The following is a 6,000-nucleotide window of genomic DNA, read 5'->3' as shown; positions in this document are numbered from 1 at the left end:
TCCTATAAAGAGGGGGGAACTCTAGAGAGAGGGGGACTTCTTCCCTCAATAAAAAGGATCTCTTCATTAAAATATCTACAAATCCTCTCTGACTTAAGCATCGGAGGGTTTTCGCCAGATCCTCCGGCTTGGGCTTCTTGTAGGTCTGCCGAAGACATCCGTTCGCCACCGCCTGCGGCAGAAGCTCCTTTTCTTGGTTCACGATCACCTTCGGGTCTGATTTCCAGTAATAACAATACATACACACACATACATACATATATATACATCCACACACACACACAGACACAGACACATATATATATATATATATATATATATATATATATATATATATATATATATATATATATATATATATATATATATATGAGCATTGAATCTATGGTGATTGTGATTCCATATTCAATGGCTCTTCATAGGGCATAAAACGCACTAGTGGAAAGAGAGAAAAAAAAAATTGCTTGCTCTTTACATAGATAGAGGAAAAGCCATATGCAGCCGCTAGAGAATAAAGAAAAAAAAAAAAAAAGTTGAAAAACAGGTTTGAAAGAAGATTCCCTTGGGACTCATTTGGTCCTCCAGAAATTTTTTTTCTATCAAAATATTTTTTTGTGAACTAAATTTCTAAAAATATAATATTTGAAAAAATAATTTTGACATATTTAGTTAACCATGAAAAAGCGGTTATTTTTGAGTGATTTATGTTTGGTTGAGCATCTACTTTTGTAAGAAAGTTGTGTGAAATACCGATTATACTCTTAATAAAGAAATTTTTTTAAAAAAATTTGGATAACTTAAGAGTAGCTTTCGAAAAAAAATAATATGCGTAACTAAATAAATATGAAATTTGTAGTATGAGGTAAAAATAAGGTTACCCTCGCGAAGAAGTACATGATGTGAAGAATACTTACGGTCAATCTTTCTCTCTTTTACTTGTTACCTTACGTTGCCAAGTTTGGCTAGAGCTGTTGTGGGAGCCCAAGGTGGATCTAGAAACTAATAAATGAGACCTGGTCAGAAGGGATGTGTCCAAAGCTACTTAATTCAAATAGAAATGCTGCCGTATAGAGCTGGGAACCAACCAACCTCTTCATTACGGTAAATTTAATATAAACAGGCAATCAAGATTTTTGTTTGATGTGGACATCACTGCTGCTTGGATCGCTCCTTCTTTATTGTTATTATTATTTTTATTTAAAGCAAAGTTGTCCCATCTTAGTTTACATCTCTGACAACAATATGCTCACAAATGAATTGCTTACAGATTCACACCAATGGTTGGTGGGTTGAGATGATGAGAAGGTAAACTTAAGTCATCCCAAGCTCATGGCCGATACAGATTCACAGGACCAGGCCAAGGGTTGGTGGGTTGAGATGATGTGAAGGTAAACTCAAGTCATCTCAAGCTCATAGCTGATCTAGGGTCACTTTCTCACGGTTCCAATCAGAGCCACTTTTACTCAATACCATCCTTATGAGCATTTTATATCAAGGAGATAATCATTGTGTCAGTTTATCTAAAATTAATACAAATCTGATCACCTTTTTTATTGCTTTCCTTAGCCTAAAATTCAGTTACAGGTAGCTTAAGATCAGTTTAAAATTAGACTGAAGACAACTCTGAAAAGAACCATGTTTTCGTACGTCAAACACTTTCAGGGATTTGCATGGAATATAAAGCACACAACTCTAGAGGACTAACTTAGGACCCTCTAATTGTCCAAGGGTAAATTTGATCAAATATTACTTATGTGGTCATTTTAACTGGACTGTTTACCAAGGGAAAGTGGGGAGACAAACCAGGGTGCCATACATCTACCCGATCACATAGTTCTTGTTCGTATATGCACATGGATTTGCATGAGGTTTTGGCTGATTGCTAGGTCCCATGGATAGGTAAAGACAATAACTGCACCATCGTATTATTTGTGGTTCCTTTCAGGCCCTCTAGAATGTCTTGGAGGGTTTCAGACGTGGACACTTCCATTCCATCAAAAGGTATCATTGCCGTGTGGAAAATAATCTCAGTGGGAGTTGGTGACTTCCCAAGAGTGATGAGAGGCAATAACTTAATGGCAGTCGCCAGCAGGCAGAATTAGGTTTCACAAGTATGCCAACTCTGCCACAAGAATAGCGTCCCTCGTCTGCCTTGGCGATTGGTTTGACACTGCACACATCTTCTACTTCATGACCCATGCATGGAGGCTTTAGGAAGACTGTACGTACGTACACAGTGGAAGCAAACTGAGAATTAACAGTGAAGTTCATCTGGTGCCACCTCTTATCAACCTGTCATTTCCCATTGTTTACCACTGGATTGGGCTCGGTTCTTTTTGTGAAACGATTGAAATGGGGTAGATGCATGTTCTCAGAAAAGACAAGCTACGTTCGTGGTCGAATGAAGTGGATGAAGAATGGCTCGATTAAAGAATTCGATGGTTTCAATGTCTGTCATGACTTGTCTCACAAGTAGTTAGCTAGGTCTCATTGCTGATGATTAAGAATAATTTACAGTTTGCAGGTATTTATACTTGTGTTATTTGCTCCTTTTCAGTTGAGTGTTTCCTTCTGGTGTTTTCAGTGAGATTGGGGACATAAGCATTGGAACCTTATGCAGCTTATAAGTTCAGTAAGTGCACTGCTACTTATGGTTTACCAGACTAAAGAGAGTTCCATTTGCCATATATCTGTGCTTTAATACTCGAAGTATGAACACTCTCCCCTCCTTAATGTAACGTCTATTAATTCATGTCATCGCTGGCTCAATCTTCGAACATTGTTAGCGTAGAGACACTGTCAAAAATACCTTATTATTGAGGAGGCCAGTAGTCCATGCAGTAGGCAAATCCTCCTCCTCCAAGTTGTTCATGTTGGAGTTTTAATTAAAAAAAATAAAATAAAATTTCTTATCTCCTAAATTTTAGTTATTTTAAATATTTTAAAATATCTTTTTGTGAGATGCCTCTTTTAGAAAAGTTGTGACGGTTCGAAAGAAAACATTGGTTTCTAAAAAAAAATATGGTGTTTCCAAAACATTACATATCTTTAGAATCATCACGTCTTTTCGGTCTTCCGAATAGAGTTTATAAATATACTCTTCCAAGATTAATTCAAAAACAATCCAATCTTTCTCTTTCTCACCGGTACTCAGTCTTTCGAAAGTTTTTTTCTACCGACAGAGAGTTTTTTCACCCTCCAACTTTCTACTTTCTTTTTTTTTTTATTTTCTGAGCATCTGAAGAAGTTGGTCGGGTCAAGCCTTCATAGCGATCGTGTTCGTTAGAGAATGATTGGAATGAGTCAGATTGTTATACCTTGGAGACAAAATCGTCTCAGATTTATATGTAGGAGGCGAATCACGTTCTTAGAGTAGTATATATCACGTGCCTCATCCAGACAAGCTCTTTTCAATATTCTAATTTTATTTTAGTAGATTATTTCTTTATAATATTTCTATAAAATAATGATATATCTGTTTTTAGGTAAAATATTTTTAATAGTTCAAAGGTTAAAGTGTCAAACCTTCTCTTAGGATATGGAATAAAGAAGGTTTGTGCCTCAAGAACCACATTGGAGCTAAGCACCATTCCATCAGTTGGCCGGTAATACTGTCTTAATTTTGTCATGCAAACAAGAGAGGCTATGCAAAAGATAAACTCTTCTGAATATGCAGGAAGTGAAACCTGGAAAGAATGCAAAATTTTGCACGAGTTGGGTGAGGTGAGGAGCTAGGATTCATTTACAATTGACTTGAGAATAGTGAATATTCAAATGACTTGGGGAAAAATAATTTCTGTTGTTGGAGATATTTCCAGGTTCTTCCCGTTTCTCATCTCCCGTTACAGCAGTTGGTATGGAATTTTGTTGAAGCTTTCTTCAATCAAGATTTTTATTGAATCATATTCCTTTATGAAATTTTACGGCAATAGGTTCCCTAAAATGATTGATTAACTAGAGGGGTGCCAATTGGCCAAATTGGTAAAGCTTCTTGTGTTGATATAAGAGACTCCAGTCCAATCTTGCCCTCACTCTGTTATTCAATAGAGCTTCCATTGATCCTAGTTTTGGAAGAGAAAAGGATAAAGAAGAAAATTATGAGAACTCGTGCGAGCATATGTTTAATCCCACATTGATTATTAATTGAATAGATCTTTCGTATTTATACAGGATCAATGAACCCAAATAATACTTCCAACTAGCCATTTTAGATGAGGTTTTGGATTGTGATAAATGCTACAGAGCGGATCCGGCCTGTAACCTATGTGGACTAGGAGACAGTGCAGGAAGGATCCATTGGAGCTGACCACGGGCCAATCGTAATGCTTGTGATTAGATTTGAATAAATTTGAACTCTTAGCCTGACAAGGATTTGTGCGGGTGTGCGTTTAGTCTCACATTACTTATTTACTGGATAGATCTTGAGTATTTATATAGGATCAAGAAATCCAAATATAGAAATTGCAAAAAAAAAAGATTAAATGACTTTGTAAAGAAATCCAAGTTGAGGAGACCTATAGTCTGACCAACCTATCTTGGTAAAAGCATGGCATATTATTTAAGATGACATTTGAAATACTTGATCGCCCATCATCTCTAGAGATAAATGTCAAAGGAAGTTTCCATACAGTTCTTACTCTCATTTGCAAATTTAAAGATGTTTCTAATCTTTTAGAGTATAGATCTATTGATTTTCACGCACAATTTTTTTTCTCAAAAAAAAAAATATTGCATAAAATCATCTCAAAATTCTTTATTGAAGGTTTAGATTGTACTGGATAAGCTAGTCTCCTCCAATCAAATATATTGCACAACGCCTGCATATTTTTATTTAGCTAGGCACACTTTATGTACAATAGATTAAGCTGAAGATGTGTGTCTATATGAAGTATCAAATGCAAACTAAATTACAAGTTGGGCTGACATATCAGACATAGTCCATGCAAGCATTATTTGCCTATACCCATGTGTATCAGCACCACACTTTCAAAATTTCAAGATCATAATTCTATTTTTTTTTCCGACGATTCTAATTTTTAATATCTTATGATCTTAGTCCCATAAAAAAGAAGAGGTTATACCTTTAGTAAGTCGTGGTTTTTAGGAGGGGAAAAAAAAAAGGAGAGAAAGATTGATAAGAGAAAATTTATGAATTTGAAAATTTCTACTCAAAATTCATTTTCATTCTCATCATGTGATAGATTTAGTGAACTTTTATTAGACAAGAAAATGAATCGCGCACCAAGGGCTCATGAACTTGCTAGGGTTTTATTGCAATTATGGTTTTATATTGGGAACCAAAGAATGCCGAATCGGGCGGCTCGGTCTGTACCAAGCTGACTCGATGAGATCGGTCCCAAACTGGAACCGGGTTGGCTTGGCTTTTGGATTCGGTTCCGGCCTGAACCAGTTGATTTCGTTCGAACTCGATGCGAACCGGCCGGTTCGCACCGAGTCGACCCGGTTCTGAACCGGCCGATTCAGTTCACTCAGATTCTAAGACTAGAAGCAGAAATTCTGATAGTCATGGATCTTCTAGCCAAGGAGAGAGTGGAGGACAAGATATTATTGTTTATGAGACATAGCCCCAGGGTAATTTTCGATTCACCAATGAGTTTCAATTTACGCATACTGCACAATATAGAAACTACTGTGCACAATCTGGTAGAGCCCGCAAGGATCCAATTGTATATAAGAGACAGACTCCTCGAGGTCAAATAGGAGGACATGATGCAGCTGCAGATAACCTCGAGGGCTCATTTGGTTCGTGGGAAGCATTTTCCCTCCTAGGAATATGATTCCTGGAAAACAAATTCCTAGGAAGAGGATGCCTAGGAAAGTACTTTTGGCATGTTTGGTTGACCATGGAAAAGTGACAAATTTCCAAAGTGCTTATGTTTGGTTGGCCATCCATTTTTCTGGAAAAGTTATGTATAATTCCTATTATGCCCTTAATAAAAATTAGGTCTTTAATGCCTCTTTAATGCTTCTTTAATGTTG

Source organism: Phoenix dactylifera, chromosome 10, assembly GCF_051530095.1.
Source record: "Phoenix dactylifera cultivar Ajwa chromosome 10, Ajwa_hap1_PhDact_Kaust_v1.1, whole genome shotgun sequence".
Taxonomy (NCBI): Eukaryota; Viridiplantae; Streptophyta; class Magnoliopsida; order Arecales; family Arecaceae; genus Phoenix; species Phoenix dactylifera.
The sequence above is the reverse complement of the archived record's forward strand: the minus strand, read 5'-3'. Positions refer to the sequence as shown.